This window comes from Xenopus laevis, chromosome 3L (genome assembly GCF_017654675.1).
Source record: "Xenopus laevis strain J_2021 chromosome 3L, Xenopus_laevis_v10.1, whole genome shotgun sequence".
In the NCBI taxonomy this organism is placed as follows: Eukaryota; Metazoa; Chordata; class Amphibia; order Anura; family Pipidae; genus Xenopus; species Xenopus laevis.
The window spans coordinates 21223559-21244474 of record NC_054375.1 but is presented as its reverse complement, the minus strand read 5'-3'; the positions used below and the strand labels follow the sequence as shown (position 1 = coordinate 21244474).

The 20916-nt window shown below is 39.0% G+C and overlaps 1 pseudogene; it reads left to right on the top strand.

Annotated features, from left to right (window-relative positions):
- LOC108710192 overlaps positions 1-20916 on the top strand; it is a 76814-nt pseudogene that overhangs the window by 35543 nt on the left and 20355 nt on the right.

Here is a 20916-nt window from a genome sequence, read left to right as displayed (position 1 = left end):
CATCAGTTATTTCGGTGAATTTTTTTTAAAGAATTATAAAACAGCCACCCCATTTTTTAAATTGGCCAGAAACCAGATCTGATGTTGCCAGAGATATGGCGACTGCTAACCCCATTGTGCAAGTCAATATATTTAGTACAGGGAGCATAGGGACCATTTAAGAAAAGCGACTATGCATTTTGGAGAAGCATCTTCTGCAGGGGTTGTGGTCAGTTTAAACCAGGTGGAGGGGGGCTCATTCTCCTTGAAAAGAATAGAATACAATTTTAATGTGCTCATTTTGAGCAAAGTTTAATATTTAAGCGTACACTGCCTTTTTTAAATATGTGCAGATGCCGAAATGAGACTAGTAGGAGCTATCACTAGCCGTGCAGGAGCGTGTGCACCAGTGACAGCAGATATGAGTTCATCAAGCAAAATAGATTTGTCATTTATCAAAGGGAACAGATATAGGCTGTTGGCCAGGACACACAAAGACAACATGTTATCTCCTTGCTCTGAATAATACAACTGCATTTCAGTGCTGCCAGCGGGACCCTAAACCCCCATATGTTACAATGCATGGCTGAGGCTGGATGGTGGATCTTTCCCTAGAGAAACTGTAATAAAGAGAGCAGGTTCCAGCACTAATGGTCTATTATGGCACAATGACAATGAGAATCTGTAGCCTTTCATTTAAGTTATTTTTTACTTCCCGGTGTAAAACCCAAATAGGCCTATACCAGCAGCATACCTCCCAACATTTTGGAGGGACAAAAAAGTTGGCACGCGCAGAGCGGCGGAATTTTTTATGGCTAAGCACATTTTTGTGGCCACATCCCCCTAATTACCATGTTCATTTTACAAAATTTGGCAGGTTATGAAAGTTTGAACATATTTCTGTGTTTTTTTTCAGGTTTTTTACTTATTTGCTAGAAATTGTTACAAAAGTATCTTATCTGCAGCTGTGGCTGTTCTGGGCTCTCAACCAAAAGCCAATTAAGTTAGAAACTTTTTCTGGCTGCTCAGTGCAGAGAAAAACGGGACTTTCCAGTACAAATGAGGGACTGCAGGTTGAGCTGTCAAAAGAGGGACTGTCTCTCTAAAAACTGGACAGTTGGAGGTATGCAGCAGAAGAGTGGGTGACGCTTGGCTCCCATAAACATCTTTATCTCATTATGGAGAAAATAAATTCCATGTCACAATCTGCAGGCCTTAACTATGAATTTTGCTTTTATATTCCCACACTCATTTCCTTGGAGAGATTTATAGAAGGCAATTGTCCATGAGAACACAGTTGTGGTTAAGGCAAAAGTCAAAGCTGTCATTATAATATAATAATGTAAATTTACATTTTTAAAAATTACTTCCTTTTTATTTATTTTAATAAAGCAGTGCCTTGTAATAATCCCCAACTAAGATAAAATGAATCTTTATTGGAGGTAAAACAATCCTATTGGGTTCATTTAATGTTTAAATTATTTTAATAGACTTAAAGCAGAAGGAAAGCTACGGAGGCATTTTATTGCCAATAGATTAGCTGCAATAGTGAAAGCTAGAATGCTATATTTATTCTGTAGAATGTTTTACCATACCTGAGTAAAAAGCTCTAGAAACTCTCTGTTTGGTTAGGATAGGAGCTGCAGTATTAACATGGTGTGACATCACTTCCTGCCTGAGTCTCTCCCTGCTCTGGGCTCAGATTACAGCAGAGAAGGGAGGGGGCGGGGGAAGAGGAGCAAACTGAGCATGCTCTTGCCCAGGGCAATGAGGTTTAAGCTGAAGGCAGGAAGTCTGATACAGAAGCCCATGAGTACACAATAGAAGGAAAGAAATGCTCAGGGGACTCAGAGCAGCACTACTTTGGGGGTTTACTGGTATATTTAGATTGACCTTTCTGATAAGGTTTACTTGGTTTTAAACTTTCCTTCTCCTTTAAAGGAACAGTTCAGTGTAAAAATAAAACCTGGCTAAAAAGGCTGTGCAAAATAGTTAGTTAGCCAAAAATGTTATCTATAAAGGCTGTACTGACTGGATGTCTAACATAATAGCCAGAATCCAACTTCCTGCTTTTTAGCTCTCTAACTCTGAGTTAGTCAGCGACTTTAAGGGGGGTGATGTTAGAAAATGAGGGGGCAAAAGTCTTATGGGTGGAGTTCTTCACCAATTGTAAAGAGTCTAGCAAATTAATTGTAGGTGTATGCTATAGACCCCCTAAAGTAAGTGACAAGGAGGAGGCTAAGCTCCTGATACAAATAGAAAAGGCTGCTAGTTGTTGGAAAACAACAGACAGAGATTGTTCCAGTGAATGTTACTTAATGCAGGGAGGGTCTATTGTTGCATAGCAATGCAATGTCATGTTTGACCTTTAACCCTGTATGTTTTTCTTCTTCCTCTTCCTGTTTATGCTTTCTATGAAAAGTTCCTGTTGCAGACATGTTATGCTGAAAGTGTTTATGCTGAGTTCTATAAAGCAACCAAGTTACTGTTCACACAGAAGTTGGTGTGTCTGTCCTAACTTACAGACAAGATGCACATGCAGTTCAGTTCTCTGCTAACAGGTTATGGGCCCAGATCACAGCACCAGGAAATGCAGGAACATTTAAATGCAACTTTAGAAATTGCAGAACAACTTAGAGTAATTGGAAAGGAAATTAAAGCCATTTAGGAGCTCTCCTTCTATGCAGCCTACCTGAATCATATAGCCCTCTGATAAATGCCATTGAAGTCAGACCAGAGTCAGAAATATCTCTAGAATATTTCAAAGGCAAGTTACTTGATGAATATAATTGCAGAAAGGAAAACAGAGCTGTGAAAGAAACTATAGCATCAGAAACAGTTCTTAAAGCTGGAAAAATTGCAAAAGGAGATGCGCAGAGCAGAGTGTGTTTTCGCTGTTAAAAGCCAGGCCATTTAAAGAAAGACTGCGTTATATGGAAAAATGAACAAAAACATGCAGTGGCAAAGACAGCAAAAGAAATTGCAAAGGGCATTGCACATAAAACTCCAGATAGTATAGATACACTGTGGAGTGGATGTTTCATGCTTACTCAAGATAACTGCTCACAAAACTGGTGTATTGACTCAGGAGCATTGAGTCACATAGTTACATAGTTAAATTGGGTTGAAAAAAGACAAAGTCCATCAAGTTCAACCATTCCAAATGAAAACCCAGCAAACATACACACACCCCTCCCTACTTTTAATTAAATTCCATATACCCATACCTATACTAACTATAGAGCTTAGTATCACAATAGCCTTTGATATTATGTCTGTCCAAATAATCATCCAAGCCATTGTTAAAGGCATTAACTAAATCAGCCATCACAACATCACCCGGCAGTGCAGCAACGTAACTAGAGGGGGGCGGGCCCTGGCACGGGATGCGCAGCCGGGCCCACCCCGCCCCCCTCTGTACGCCTGGAACCGGCGGAATTCATGGTGCGAGCTGCTGGGGGGGCCCTGAGGGGGTGTGGGCCCTGGCCCAATTGCACCCCCTGCTCCCCTGGTAGTTACGCCACTGCGGCAGTGCATTCCACAACCTCACTGTCCTGACTGTGAAGAACCCCTTACGTTGCTTCAAATGAAAGTTCTTTTCTTATAGTCTAAAGGGGTGGCCTCTGGTACGGTGATCCACTTTATGGGTAAAAAGGTCCCCTGCTATTTGTCTATAATGTCCTCTAATGTACTTGTAAAGTGTAATCATGTCCCCTCGCAATTGTCTTTTTTCCAGAGAAAACAACCCAAACCTTGACAGTCTACCTTCATAATTTAAGTCTTCCATCCCTCTAACCAATTTAGCTGCACGTCTCTGCACTCTCTCAGCTCATTTATATCCCTCTTTAGGACTGGAGTCCAAAACTGCACTGCATACTCCAGGTGAGGCCTTACCAGGGACCTATAAAGAGGCATAATTATGTTTTCATCCCTTGAGTTAATGCCCTTTTTTATGCAAGACAGAACTTTATTTGCTTTAGTAGCCATAGAATGACACTGCCCAGAATTAGACAACTTGTAATCTACAAAAAACCCTAGATCCTTCTCATTTAAGGAAACTCCCAACATACTGCCATTTAGTGTATAACTTGCATTTATATTATTTTTGCCAAAGTGCATAACCTTGCATTTATCAAGATTGAACCTCATTTTCCAGTTTGCTGCCCAGTTTCCAACTTAGACAAATCACTCTGCAAAGTGGCAGCATCATGCATGGAATCTATAGTTCTGCACAATTTAGTATCATCTGCAAAAATAGAAACAGTACTTTCAATGCCCACCTCCAGGTCATTAATAAACAAGTTGAAAAGCAAGGGACCTAGTACAGAGCCCTGCGGTACTCCACTAACAACACTGGTCCAATTAGAAAATGTTCCATTTACCACCACTCTTTGTAGTCTATCTTTTAGCCAGTTCTCTATCCAGGTACAAATACTATGCTCCAGGCCAACATTCCTTAATTTAACCAGTAAACTTTTGTGTGGCACTGTATCAAATGCTTTTGCAAAGTCTAAGTAAATCACATCCACTGCCATCCCAGAATCGAGGTCTCTACTTACCTTCTCATAAAAAGAAATTAAGTTAGTCTGGCAAGATCTATTACGCATAAAACCATGCTGGCACAAACTCATAGTATTATGATTTGCTGTGAAGTCCAGTATCTTATCCTTTATTAACCCTTCGAAAAGCTTTCCTACCACTGACGTCAGACTAACTGTCTTATAGTTTTGAGGCTGAGAACGGGATCCTTTTTGGAATAGAGGCACCACATTAGCAATTTGCCAGTCTCTCGGCACTATGCCAGATCTCAATGAATCCTAAAAAATTAAGTAAAAAGGTTTGGCAATCACAGAGCTAAGCTCGCTAAGTACCCTGGGATGAATACCATCTGGCCCCGGACCTTTGTTAATCTTAACATAATCTAGTCTCTTTTGAATTTCCTCATGTGTGAACCATGCATCATTAGATGTATTACTAGAATTGGGACTATTAAGAAGGAAACATTCACTTACTGGTTCCTCATTTGTGTAAACAGATGAAAAATATGAGTTCAGAATCTGAGCTTTTATTTTGTTTTCATTAACCAGCTGATCCCCCTCTGATAGTAAGGGTCCCACGACTTCCTGCTTCAATTTTTTACTATTAACATATTTAAAAAATAATTTTGGATTTTTTTTACTGCTTGCTGCCATATTCTTGACAAGGGATATGCATTTCTTTGATCAAATAGACTGTGATACGAATGAAAAAGTGTTCCTTGCAAATGGGGACAGCATCACTGTGAAAGGAATTGGTTAAGGCTATGTGAACTGTGTCACAAGCACAGGACAAAAATGTAATATACTTGAAGGTTGTACTGTATGTTCCAGAATTAGAGGGGAGCCTCCTATCAGTAAATTATTTAACAAATGGGTTCTCTCAGAGCCGGGCCATGCTGGGCAGGCGCCCTAGGCAGGCCCGGCAGTTGCAGCGCCTATTTAGTATGCGCACATGCGCGAAGTTGCGCTTGTGTGCGCATGTGCGAAGTTGCGCTCGTGTACGCATGCGCAGAAGCGCATAAAGCGCGAACAGTCGGCCAGAGAAGGGAACCGGACTTGGGGTAGGTGACAGAGGAGGTACGTGCCTGGTGCCCTCACAGCTTTGCGCCCTAGGCACGTGCCTACTCTGCCTACCCCTAGTTCCGGCCCTTGGTTCTCTGTTCATTTTAAAGGCATAAGTATGCACAATTCAGAATGGTTCAGAAATTATAGGGAACAGCAGACAGATGCCTGTATATGAGCTCAAATGGGGAGAAAACAAGGCTAAAACTGCCACTCAATCACCTCATCAGAAATGCATTCATACATGGCACAGAGGTCTGGGACACAGACATCCAGATGCAATACATGAACTGTTAAAGAAAAAATATGACTTCTGATATGGATATCTCACTATGCAATACAATCATGAAATGCATCTGCTGTATTAAAGCAAAGGCAACAAGGTTACCACTACCTAAAACAAGTCAGAGCAGGGCAAGTCAACCTTTAGAGTTGATCCACAGTGATGTGTGTGGACCAATGAGACCACAGACCCCAGCGGGAAACAAGTATTTTGTGACTTTCATTGATGATTACTCCAGATACAGAAAAGTATTTCTAATGAAGCGCAAAAGTGAAACACTGGATAAACTCAAGGAGTATATAGCAGAATCCACAAACAAATTCCAGCTCAATCCTGTTACACTAAGATCTGACAATGGAGGGGAATACACAAGCATTGAAGCTAAAGCATATTTAAAGGAACAAGGCATTCAACATCAAACAAGTGCTCCATACACTCCAGAACAGAACGGTGTAGCGGAAAGAAAGAATCGCACACTTGTAGAGATGACAAGGTATATGCTAAATGATGCCAACCTCACAAACAAATTCTGGGGAGAAGCAATAACTGCAGCAACATACCTACAAAACTGTCTACCAACAAAATCTATAGCAGCTAAATCACTTGAGAATATTTGGTTGCAAGGCATATGTGCACATTCCAAGTGAAAATGCCACAAACTGGGAGACAGTAAAGCTTACAGAGTTCTAAATCGTAAAACCTGCAAAGTGAAAGTAAGCCACAGCGTATATTTTGACGAGTCTTCCTTATCAAAAACTATGATACTTGAATCCTCTGAATAACAGTGTCTGTGACATTAGGAGGCATATTTATCAAGGGTCGAATTTCGAAACTTTGAAAACTGTGAAATTTGAATTCAAAAAGACCAACCGAAATTAAATTAAAGTTTTTTTTTTGGTCGAATAGGTCCATTTTTAATTGAATAGGTCTGTATTCAGCCAAATTTGAATCGTACGAATCTAAGGAATAGCGCACTTGATCGAATTCGATTCAACGTTTTTCCCAAAAAAACATTTGCTTTTTTAAAGTCCACCAATTGACTCCAAATAGGGTCTAGGAGGTCCTCCATAGGCTAAACAGCAATTCGGCAGGTTTTAGATGGCAAATGGTCAACGTTGAATTTTTAAAGAGACAGTACATGATAAATTTCGATATTCTAATTTTTTTCAAATTCGAATAGAATTTGGACTATTCAAGTCAAAGTGCACAAAAAATAGCTCAAAATTAGATTTTTTCTTTCGAAAATTCACCTCGAGCTTTGATAAATCTGCCCCTAGGGGTGGAACCACTTGCCAAAACAGGTGACTCTATGAAGCACATAATGGAAAATTCACAAAGTACACCTCAACAACCAAATGTCACAGAGGAAACTGAACTGCGAAGGTCAACCCACACCACAAAAGGGATACCAGCTCCCAGATACTCTTACAAAGCTTACACACAAGAAATATTTAAACCAAACTCCTGGGATAAGATCAATCAGCTACCAAAAAGTGAAGCCAAAAAATGGCAAGTTTCAGCACCAGAGGAAATTGATTCCTTGAACAAAAATGAAACATGGACTTTGACTCAGGGTTACCTCAGGGTCGCAAAGCAATAGGTTGCAAGTGGATATTTAAAGTGAAATACAATGCAAATGGAGAAGTTGAGCATTACAAGGCTAGATTAGTCGCCAAAGGGTACAAAAATGTGGTTTTGGGAAATGTCACTTATTACCTTGAAAAACTGAGAGAGATGGAAGTTTCCTACTTAATCAGAAAAATAAAATTCAAGAACTGATAACCTATTGTGGAATGGAGGAAGTGAAAACGCCTATGGAAGTTGAATATCTGAAAGGCGAGAATGGTGAGTGATTGTTGACAGACAACCACCAATATCGAAAAGTTATTGGCAAATTGTTGTTCATAGCGACAGTGACAAGAGAAGATGTTGTAGCAGCAGTAGGAATACTTTGCAGAAAGGATTCAGCTCCATCACATCGTGATTGAAATGTGGTAAATTGCATCATAAGATACCTGAAAGGGACTATCCATAAGAAGTTGAAATTGCCAGCAGTACACATAGCAAAGTTAACTGGTTATGTAGACGCAGACTGGGCAGTCAACTACAGGATTTTTGTAGGCACCATATGTTGGACCAGTAAAAAACAAGCCATGGTAGCCTTATCATCAACAGAAGCTGAATATGTTGGCGCAGCACAAGCTTGTCAAGAAGTTATCTGGCTACATCAACTCTTGATGGACTTGGGTATGGACATACACGAACCAACCCTACTCTTGAAAGACAACCAAATATGTATTGAAGGGCACCAATCATAACTAAAATAATTTCCTAAGTAAATACACTATGTGAAAGTTCAAGAAATCCGATTTTTAAAACAGTTAGAATTGTTTGTATAATGTAAATCATCAGCTCACTATTCCTTCTGCAAGATCTCCCCTATCTCCACTGCAGTTCTAGCTGAGGCAGGCATCTTGGATTTCACTGGCTCCTCCTACCCATATCTTGTTGCATAGGTATGGGGGAATGTAATAAAAATAGGTAACAGAAGAAATATTCGCAATGTGAAAAGTTATAGCTCTGTGCGAAAAAATTTGCCTTTGTGCGAATTCAATATAGCTTTTGCGAACCGGAAAACTGTTTAGAAACAACTTCTAACAGTGAAAGAAGGTTTGCGAATTTTATAGTTAGCACCAGTGCGCAGTGAATGTAATAAAACTTGTAACGGAAAAAGTTGTTATGTTTGTCATGATAAATTTCAATATTCTAATTTTTTTCAAATTCGTATAGAATTTGGACTATTCCAGAGTCAAAGTGCACAAAAAACAGCTCAAAATTAGATTTTTTCTTTCGAAAATTCACCTCGAGCTTTGATAAATCTGCCCCTAGGGGTGTAACTGAAAAAGTTGTTATGTTTGCTCCAAAAGATTAAGACACCTTCAATCACTTCTTAAAAGTGGGCAATGCGCAATTAAAATTCGCAATGCGCAATTAAAATTCGCAATGTAATAGTTTAAGGAAGAGTATTACATTGCGAAATTAGACTTTTTATTCTTATTTGTGCAAATTGTTTTGCTCTTTGCGACTTTTATTACATTCCCCCATATGTATATTATGTGAAAACAATTTGTTACTTTTTTGATACTTTTTTTGATAAAATTTTAAATAAGGACTTTGGACTCTACTAAACACTTATTGGACTTTTTATTATTTATTCACTATTTATGTGTGAATTTCTAATTGAAAATATTGTATGACAAGAAGGTGTTAATGAAGATATGGGTCACATGTGATCAAGGGAAGAGGCGGGGTTATGCCTATAAAGGCGTTTTTGTCACATTTGTTATTATATCCTGATGAAGGGAGGTTGTACCCCCCAAAACGTTGATTGGATATTGCCGGTGATGTAAACAAATAAAGAAAAGGCTTCAAAACTGTTGCGTGCACTTTCACAAACCAGGGGCCAGTAGTGGATTAAAAAGTAACTTTATTTCCCCGACATTTTTCCTCCTAACGTGTTTTGTGTGTTAACACACGTAGTCATGCCTATGACTACGTGTGTTAACACACAAAACGCATTAGAAGGAGAAATTTTGGGGAAATAAAGTTACTTTTTAATCCACCACTGGCCTCTGGTATGGAAGTATATGGAAGTAAAGAAGTTAATAAGAAAGAAGAGAAAAGCATTTAAAAACTACAAGTCTGTTGGAACAGAAGCTGCATTTAATGAATATAAACACTATAATAAATGTTGTAAAACAGCAATCCGGAAGGCAAAGAAAGGAAATGAAGAGTGCATTGTGGCTGAGGCTAAGACTAACACCCAAATTTTATATTTAGAGTAAAAAGATGGGGTTTAAGAATGTTGCTCCTTTAAATAATGGTACCAGTATGGTTGTAACAGATACAGAAAAGGCAAATGTGCTAAATCAATTTTTTTCTTCAGTGTATACAATAGAGGAGTTCCCAGTCTCACTTCATAGCTGCACTGATGGCTCAGCTCAATCTAGTCAGTGGCTGACTCAGGATATGATTCATAAAGCTTTAATAAAAATTAATGTAAACAAGGCGCCAGGGCCAGATGGCATACACCCCTGGGTTCTAAGAGAGCTTAGTTTAGCTTTAGACCAGTCCCTTTTTCTGATTTTCTCAGATTCGCTTTCATCTGGTATGGTTTGGAGAAAAGCTGATGTCATTCCAATTATTAAAAAGGGATTACGATCTCAGCCTGGCAATTATTTAAAGGCTTGTTAAGGGATCACATTCAAAATGTTGTTCTAATGAATGGCATTATGAGCAGCAATTAGCTTGGCTTTATGAAGGATAGGTCATGTCAGACAAATTTGATTTTTTTTATGATAAGGTAAGTAATACGCTGGACACTGGGGGGGGCAGTAGATGTGATCTATTTGGATTTTGTCAAAGTGTTTGATACCGTGCCCCACAAACTACTGCTTTCTAAACTAAGGTCTGTTGAGCTTAATAAAGTCATTTGTACATGGATTGGAAACTGGCTACAGGATCGGATACAGAGGGTGGTTGTTAAAGGTACATTCTCTACTTGGAGTAAGGTTCTTAGTGGGGTCCCTCAGGGCTTGGTATTAGGTCCACTTTTATTTTCCTTGTTCATTAATGACTTAGGGGAGGGTATTGTCAGTAATGTATCAGTATTTGCAGATGACACAAAACTATCCAGCCCAATTAATACCATCCAGGATGTGGCACCCTTGCAACAGGATCTTGACAAAGTGGTAATTTGGGCAGCTAAGTGAAAAATGAGATTCAATGTTGATAAATGTAAAGTCATCCACCTGGGATGTAAAAATATTCAAGCACTAGGCAAATCCATTATGGAAATGGACCTTGGAGTCCTTGTAGATGATAAAATTGGCTGTAGCAAGCAATGCCAGTCAGCAGCATCAAGGGCAAATAAGGTCTTCAGCTGTATAAAAAGGGACTGGCCAAGTTGGGTATCTTGTGTAGAAGCGCTTAAGGGGTGATATGATAACTATGAATAAATATATAATGGGATCATATAATAATCTCTCTAATGCTTTATTTACCAGTAGGTCTTTCCAGCTGACGCAAGGTCACCCATTCCGTTTAGAAGAAAAGAGGTTCTGTCTCAATATTCGGAAGGGGTTTTTTACAGTGAGAGCCGTGAAGATCTGATAATCCTCTTAATGTGCTGAATATACTGGCTACTGAATTACATAAGTACAAGAATGTGATTTATGTTATACTGTATTTTAACGCCTGTACTAAATGCAACATCCCTGATTGTTTTGTTTTTTGTTGTTGTAAATGTATAAATAAAGCCTATAAAAATATTGTCATTTCTCAACATTCTCCTTATATTATTACGAAAAACCAAAGGTCTGCCGTGACAAATAAGCACATCCAGAAGATTTCCCAGAAATTTCCAATAAATTGCTCACTAACATGGCATTTTTTCCCTCTTTTCAAAGGATATTCTCGCTAGAAGTATACACCCCTAATTAACATGAGCACTGTGAATAGGGCTTGTGCTGACCAATCATTTTGCCTGTTCTTATTAAACAAGAAATTGAAACCACTGCGTCAATTCCTGGTTCTACAGGAGTCAATGTTTGAGGTGCAATAAGTAATAATATAAACTAGAGAGGTACATTTCCTGAAGAAAATGTGAGTGGTGCTTGCCGTGGCAAAACTCAGGCCCAAATCTGATTGGCTGTTGTTGCCCCGCCCCTTTTTTTCCTAATTGTGAACCACAGTCACTCAGTGACTAACATACCAAAGTTTGGGAATGCTGTCATTTAATGTGTAAAAATGGCAGCATTTCTATTTTTTTCTATTGAAAATCAATGAATGAAATTTGATTGGTTGTTGGTGGCTCCGCCCACTTTTTCTAAACTTGAAGTGGAAACCCCCAGCGACCACATTTGTGATATTCAAGGTCCCTGACATCAATACTGAGAGAATGGCAGCCTTCTTAATTTTTCCCATTAAAACCAATCAAAGAAATCTGATTGGTTGGTTTTGGCTCCACCCACTTTTCTTAATTTTAATCCCAGTCCCCCAGTGACCAACTGTGCCAACTTTGAGGAGGCTGCCATTAACCGTCTAAGAGCGGCAGCAGTTTAAAATTTTCCTATTTAATTGAATGGCTGAAATTTGATTGGCTGTTGTAGACTCCGCCCACTTTTTGTAAATTTTGGCCGCAGTCACCCAGTGACCCACGGTGCCAAGTTTGGGAGCTCTGGCTTTATTACTGTGAGAATTACAGCTGTTTACATTTTCTCATTGAAGTCAATAGGGAAAATCTGATTGGTTGTTTGCGGCTCCGCTCACTTTTTTGGGTCCCCAAAATAGGACAGAAAAGTCACAACACCCCATTCCCGAATAAGCTGAACGGTTTGACACCTCATTCATGGGTCTGCGACAAACTAATTATTCGATAAATTCCCCATTATAAGTCAATGGGGCAAATTTGGGGACCTCTCCTGCCCCGGGGGTAAAACTTATACCCTCGTGTGGGGTATCATCTGACACAGGTCGCAAACCTCTTCAAATGTGGTAAATCTAACGTTTCTACAAGATTCCCTCTCTGCGCTAGAATCCGTCAAAAGTTGGCCTCAATGTTAATCTATGGGACTTTTCGGGGTGGTTAATTGCCCCCGCAAGGGGCAATTAACCACCCACCCCTTAGAAAAGTCATACCACCCCATTCCCGATTAAGCCGCACGATTTGACACCTCATTCATGGGTCTAGGACAAACGGTGCGGGACTAGTTACGCGCCAAACTTTCATACGGAAGAAGAATAAAAATAAGTTTGCAAGATAACAGTAGTGATGCTTTGCTTCGCAAGCACCACTAAAAAAATAAGTTTGCAAGATAACAGTAGTGATGCTTTGCTTCGCAAGCACCACTAACTAGTTACGCGCCAAACTTTCATACGGAAGAAGAATAAAAATAAGTTTGCAAGATAACAGTAGTGATGCTTTGCTTCGCAAGCACCACTAATAAGTTTGCAAGATAACAGTAGTGATGCTTTGCTTCGCAAGCACCACTAATTACCAATTTAAACATAAGACCTCTGTATGGTAAGTTTCTCCTTATCTCAAAGCCTATGTTGCCAACATAACCACCTTGTTTTGAAGCCATAATTGCCTGACCTGCAATTGCAACAGCACCAGAAATTCAACTTTAAAGGGGTTGTTCACCTTTGAGTTAACTTTAGTATGATATTGAGTGTGATTTTCTGAGACAATTTGCCATCGGTTTTTATTATTTGTGGTTTTTGAGTTATTTAGCTTTTTATTCAGCAGCTCTCTAGTTTGCAAGTTTAGCAATATGGTTGTAGGGTCCAAATTGCCCTAGAAACCATGCATTAGTTTAAATAAGATACTGGAATATGAATAGGAGAGGCCTGAATAGAAAGATGAGTAGTAAAAAGTAGCAATAACAATCAATGTGTAGCTTTACAGAGCATTTGTTTTTTGATTGAGTCAGTGTCTCCCATTAGAAAGCTGAAAAGAGTCAGAGGAAGGAGGCAAATAATTTAAAATCTATACAAAATAATTGATGAAGACCACCTGAAAAGCTGCTTAGAATTTGCCATTCTATAACATACTAAAGTTAACCTAAAGGTGAACCACCCCTTTAAATGTTTTGCTTCACAGTCACTCAGATTAGGGGAGGGGAATATGTTCCATTTAAACAAATCACCATGTTTGGGTGGATAAAGGAGACATAATTTCAGGGGGAAAGTAACATAATTTTTGTTTTTTAATAATAATGTTATGGCCATCTGTATGCTTTTCATACTCAGGCAGTCATTCTTCTTGAATATTGAACTGTCTCCTGCGTGGGCCTCTAACACATACAGCTGGCTGCCAGAAATACAATATATAAATATTACTGTTATTTTTAAATATATTGCAGGAGCTTTGAAGATTTCCTTCATAAAAGTCCTGTTGAGTATTTAGATGTCAATGAAGAAAATTACTGTAACATAGCTCTTTATGAACATACTATAACCAAGCAAGTCAAGTCAGTCATCAAAAAAAAACATGATACTTGTAAAAACAAAATCACCAGGCCCCTTAGGCTTACAGTGTCCTGTTACCCTTCTCTCACTTTGTTCCATAGTGAAGTGGTGGATTCTGGCTTCTTGGACTTAAAGAACCTCTCTTTTCAGAGACTCTGGGCACCACCCACTATGGAAAGGACAGGGACCTCAAGTCCCAGTATCCATCCTGTCACAATACAGCAAGGGGTTGCCGTATTGCTTACCTTGGCAACCAGATAAAAGGGCAAATGACTAAAAAAAACATGACATTGTGAACTATAGATAGTTCTCCTTCAATATGAGATTTTGATTTGTCCTCATAAGGTTCTAGAGGTTCCCACTTAAAAAAAAATCTCTAATGTTTAATTGCTGGTGTGTATTTACCAATTTTCAATCTCCAATATAACCTGTCATTTTGTCTCATTACTCTTCGCATTGTTTTTTAGGCACACCATGGAAATTGAGTATGCACTCTTCCTATCTGAGAAGACACTTGATCATAAAAACTTGTTCCAGAAAATAATACAGCTAAGTCTAAATGAATTGGCTAATTAGCAATTGATTTAAACTCATCCTGCAAACTACAGTGGATTCTGTGTAGCCATGTTCCTAGCATCTCAATTAATTGCAAATAATTCCAAAACCTTCCAAACACTTTTTTTCAGTTTAGTGGTTTTCGGATAGTTCCCCAGAAATAAAGTATTTTTATAATTACTTTCCATTATTTATTTTTTACTGTTTTTCCAAAATCTAAGTTTAAAGTTGAATGTTCCTGTCTGTGGTGTTTGGGTCTGGCAGCTCAGTAATTCAAGTGCAGACTCTAAACTGTTAAATTTTTGCTACATTTAGATGATACATTTCTCTGGAGCATCTCTGGAGTATTAGCAACTATTGTATCAATTTCAACAGCTGCCTTTAATTTAACCCAGAAATTCTGCCCAGCAGGGCAGAACATTTATCAACTAAATGTTTAAATTTAGAACAGTTTACAGGGTCAGTGACCCCCCTCCCCAGAGCTTCTTTAGAAGGTGAAAAAAGACACTTTACACTTCAATATTAGAAAACGGTGACACAGAAAAAAAAAATTATTGCAAAAAGTCGTTATTTCTGGTGATCTCTCTGAAAACAACTAGTTGTTTGAAGGTTAACAACCCCTTTAAGTTAACTTTTTGTACATTATAGATTGGCTAATTCCAAGCAAGTTTTCAACTGGCCTTCATTTTTTTCTTTGTTTATGTAATTTTGCTAATTTGAATGTGTGTAACTGTTCAATACTCTTTACTGCCAACACCAAATTGGTGGAATTAGCTCGTTAAACTTCATAGGCAGGTGTGTCCAATCATGAGAAAAGGTATTAGGGCTCTTACACACGGCCGTTCCGACCTGCGCTCCCCTGCGTTCCGTTTTTTGGCATTCAGCCGCAGGGGAGCGCAGGAATAGACGCAAGTCATTATTTGAAATGGGCCTGTACTCACTAAGGCGCGTGTAGGCGCCGAACGCAGGAAAAATGCAGCATGTTGCGTCTGAACCTGCGTTCGGCGCCTACACGCGCCTGAGTGAGTACAGGCCCATTTCAAATAATGACTTGCGTCTATTCCTGCGCTCCCCTGCGGCTGAACGCCAAAAAACGGAACGCAGGGGAGCGCAGGTCGGAACGGCCGTGTGTAAGAGCCCTTAACGTGGCCAATTGCAAGTTGTGCTTCTGTTTCACTCTCCTCTGCAGAGTGACACTATGGAATCCTCAAAGCAACTCTCAAAAGATCTGAAAACAAATATTTTTCAGTATAATGGTGAGGGGGAAGGCTACAAAAATATATCTTAGACGTTTCAACTGAAAGGAATGTAATCAGGAAATGGAAGGGATGATTTGAAGCAAGCTGTCCATGCTCGGCAGCCATCAAATTTAACTGAACTGGAGAGATTTTGTATGGATGAATGGTCAAAAATACCGCCATCCTGAATCCAGACACTCACCGAAGGCTATAGGAGGAGTCTAGAGGCTGTTACATTTGCAAAAGAAGGCTCAACTAAGCATTCGTGTAATATCTCTGTTGGGGTGCTCAAATTTATGCACCTGTCTAATTTTGTTATGATCCTTATTGCATATTTTCTGTTAATCCAATAAATGTTATGTCACTGCTGAAATACTACTGTTTCCATAAGGCATGTTATATATGAAAAGGAAGTTGCTACTTTCAAAGCTCAGCCAATGAACAAAACTCCAAAGAATTATCAGGGGTTCCCAAACTTTTTCATATGAGTGTAGTATTTAATGACCAATGTACTCTTTGCATTCTGAGTCATTCTAAATAACTTTTTCATTCTTCGTTCCTAAACAGGGGTCTCTAATCACTTGTAAGTTGGGAGGAATGGAGGAGAATTACTTAAGGCAGCTGTAAGTTCTTTTAAACAGTTAATTCAGAATATGGAAACGTTCCACCCAAGAAACTGTTCTATTGCTTCCCTTAAAGACAAATGTTATTCTTGCAGGTCAATAAGTCACTGGAAAGAACAATAAAAATGTAGCCTACCCCATTTGCTAGGGGCAAAGATTATGTTTAATATATTCTCACTGTAATAACAGATTTTTGTTTTGTGCCAGTCTGCTTTAAAGCATTTAGTTCCTTGCCACACACAGTCAGACGGGGATCAGTGTGTACAGAAAGCCAATTCAGGCTCTGTAGAGTCCTTTTGTTGTATCCTGTGTGAATGGCTTATTCCCCCCTCTCACTCGGTTTTGTTGCGAGTGTCATTTGCAATTCATTGTCTGTGTTTTCTGAGCTTGGTGTATTCAGCTGTTGTGACCCCAGGTTCCGCACATTTAGCTCCTTGGATACAATTTGCTGACGTTACTGCCGATGCTTCGGACAAAGCCGGCTGGATATCTTAAGCAATAAAAAAAAATGGCCTTTGTTTTACTGGGATACATCAAAATCACCTGACTAAATGACTACGTGGAAAGATAGCAACCCCCCTTAAAGAGGGTCCCCGATATTTATGAATATCGCATTGAAATGGGCACTTTTATATTAGTATGATAATAGGGAAACCAGACCAGACAGCCTAAAGAAAAGGCAAAGTTCATTGATGTGTTTGAAAGACTTTCTCTTACTTGAAAGCTGTTCAATGATTCTGATCCTTGAAAGAATGTATTAGAAGTCACTTTCACCTGTGGGTCTGTTCAATCCCACAGGTGAGAAGCCAGAACCAGCATGGATTTGGCACTGAATTTATCTGCCATGTGTTCTGCGTTATATTATACATGTAATTTATTTTGCCATGTATTCTGCGGTATTATACTGTATATGGAATTGGTGCTGTATTTATTTCGCCATTTATTCTGGGGTATTATATATGGAATTGGTGCTGCATTTATCTTGTCATGCATTCTGGGATATTGTACATGGAAATTAGTGCTGTATTTATCTGGTGGGGGTTCACTGATTCTGACTCCTGAAAGAATTTATCAAAGTTTGTTTTATCTGTAGGTCTGTTAAATCCGCTTTTTTTAAATTAGCTTTTTGTTCAGCCGCTCTCCAATCTGGTATAGTGCAGCTATCTGGTTGCCAGGGTACAGTTTACCATAATAATATTTACATTTTTATTGTAACTGGCCCTTTAATAAAGCATCTTTTTTGTATTCATAGTATTATTGATAGTTTGTACAGTTATTATGAAGCAACTGCAGTTTCAACAGAGTATTCTATGGCTTATAAAGGAAGGATGGAATAAGAACTCCCCCCATCTAATGTTGGTTACTGCATCATGTTCTTAGCAGTTTATCAGCCATATGTAAATAATCTCCATCTGTATCGTGATGGGCAGAGATGGCTAAACCCAGAATGCTTCAGAGAATACCTCGATCCGTTAGTGTTATTGAACTTTTTTATTGGTTCAACTTTAGAAAAAATATTGCCCCACACTGCCTTTCAAGCCCAAAGCAGATCTGTTCTCAAGTTTAAAAGTCAAGGGCTTTTGTAGTCTGAAAATCGCACGTATAATATCGCTTTAATTTTATAGGGCAATAAACTATTGTAAGGAGGATTGGGTGCTTAGCAATCGAGAACATCTGTCATGTTATGGGCTGGGACCTAATCTAAAATGACTTTATTATACAGAATGCTTGATGGATTGCATCCGTATGCCTGCTCTTGGAATATCCTATAATACTCACCTAATGCCCCTTTATTTTAACGTACAAGAGCATGCCATGCCCTCAATAGCTACACCAGACATTATCTAATTCCAGAACCCGTTGGAGGTCCAGCAAAGGTTACAGATATAAAGAAACATTGGGGTAATGGTCACCCTGCTATAGTTCCAGGGGTTCCCAGGGCACAAATAAGCATTCACCCCAAATCTCACTCTAACTGGCCTTCAGGCTGGGCCCCCTTAGCTCCTAACAAGGTTACAAATATATAGAAACATTGGGGTAACAGTCACCCTGCTATAGTTCCAGGGGTACCCATGGCACAAATAAGTACTCTCCTCAAATCTCACCCTAACTGCCCTTCAGGCTGGGCCCCCTTAGCTCATAACAATGTCCCACTCCATATGCTAATTCTGCGCACCTCTGGTTTATAGACTGGGAATTTTAGGGAGTAGAGGGGGAATGCAAAACACACCCAAACTATGGGTCCTGTGGATTTCACAGATACTTAAGGTATGCTAATAAGTGATTTAATAAAGCATGTAATTACAACAATGTATCATTACAAAGTCATTAAAACATATAATTTAGTACATACCAAACACAGTGTCCCAAAAAAAAAAACCCCTACAGCATTCAGGCTTGTAAGGCAGATAAGTGTGTGGGAGAATACCCCAAAGTTTTGGACTTCTCAAGGCCCTCCCCATGGGCTCAGCCCCCTTAGTTGGTGACTGACTGATCTATACTAATTTAGATATGCAGTATGTGAATTTGCTTATTATATCTATATATTGTAATATTTGCATGCCATTTTACCGAAATGTAAAATTGCACACAGACTTAAAACCCAACTGTAGCCTGACATTGTCCAGCATAATTGTGCCTACCCCTCAGGGGTATCTATACTGGCATACATTTATGGTATCTCTTTATGCTAAATGTGAATAAAAATTTGCAACAAAAAGCACCATTTACTTCTTTGTCTGACTAACCACACCCCATTTGGCAACAAACCACAGCGACTGAACAGACCACACTCCTTGGTTGTAATGGTATTGCAACACAATCGAAAGCCTGTTGGCTATGATAGGCTTGTTGCCACCCTGTTAGAATCAGTGGCTGAGCCTTAGTACCTTCTCTGAAGCTTGACTAAATAAAGTAAAAGAATATATTATATAATAACCATCCTGTTTTTAGCGAGTTTTAGCGAGTCCCGTATTTATGCATTTGTCAGTGCTGCTACTACTGGATGGGGTCCTGTGGAACAGGGTGTAGTCAGGGCATAACCAGGGCTGGTCTGGGTGGCCAGTGGCGTGGTGAAGAAAACCAGGTTCAGACCTGGGTAGGTTGATATCTCCTAAAGCATTTACGTTTCTTGTGATTCTTTTGATTTTTGGACATTCCCATGTGAGGATATAATTTGCTAACAGTGTTGCTCGTATTTGTTTGGCCCCTGAGTTATTAAATGTGTATGAATACTAAGGATGCACCAAATCCACTATTTGCTAATCCGAATCCTTTGTTAAAGATTCGTCCGAATACCGAACTGAATCCTAATTTGCATATGCATATGCAAATTAGGGGTGGGAAGGGGGAACATTTTTTACTTCCTTGTTTTGTGACAAAAAGTCATGTGATTTCCCTCCCACCCCTAATTTGCATATGCAAATTAGGATTTGGATTGGGTTTGTTAGAATCCAAATCCTGCTGAAAAAGGCTGAATCCCGAACCGAATCCTGGATTCAGTGCATCCCTAATGAATATAATACATTTCTTAATTTTACATATTCCCCCAACAGAGACAATTGGGTAAAACCAGAGCAACAGGGTCGACACCCTGATGTACCTACTGGCCTATCCACAAAAGCCAATGGTTAATACAAAGACCATTAAACTTATTGAATTTGAGAAACTCCCAGCAGGGCAGAATGCCACAGTCGCTGTTATGAGCTATAGTGGCTATGATATTGAGGACGCCCTTGCATTAAACAAAGCTTCGCTGGATAGAGGCAAGATGGCAAAGAGAAGACCCTTTCACTGTGTTTTCTGTGTATCAATATCCTTTTATTCTAGTGGTTTTTACCCTTTTAATTATTATTTAACAATTTTTTATTTACTTTTTTTGTTTTTTATACTATTTTAAATATTTTTATTATTTATTTTATACCTCTTATGGATGTTGAAACATGTAAGTTATTTATATGATACTGACACAGCAATCTGCAGAGAAAGCCAACCAAACAAGTCCCCTCCCCTGAGGAACACACTCATAAGAGACTGATTTTTTTTTTTTATTATTATTCATATTTGGGTACTCAAGTTCTCCATATCCATATCATGAATAACATAGGATTTACAAGTAGATTGCTAGCTAAATGCTAGTAATTAAGTAATGTATTATTATCCATTATAAGTATAAATGGGGATCAAAACCCTCCATAAAACTCCCACTCTGTTCTTTAGAGACATTGACCAAAACATGTATGCAAAATAATTCACCAATGTGTTGTTTGCCATCTTGCTCTTCTGTTACATATGCAGATTGTGTAATTTTGGCTTCCCTCTAATCACACATCAGGAGGGAGGACACACTGCTGTTTAGTGATCAAGCTAAAAAAATCAGCTTAAAAGTCCAGTGGCAGAAACAAAGAATATGGAGGGCAGATCAGCTGGGATTCTCATTTGAGGACACCTATGCATACTAATTTGACGCTGGCGAGCTGGGACAAGTTTTATTGAGCAATATTACTTTACATTCAGTATTCAGTATAAGCTGATATTTGTAGTCCAGCCACAAATGTTTGTGTGGTTGAAACCCCTTTAATGTGAACATACCTGAATAGTGGAATGGG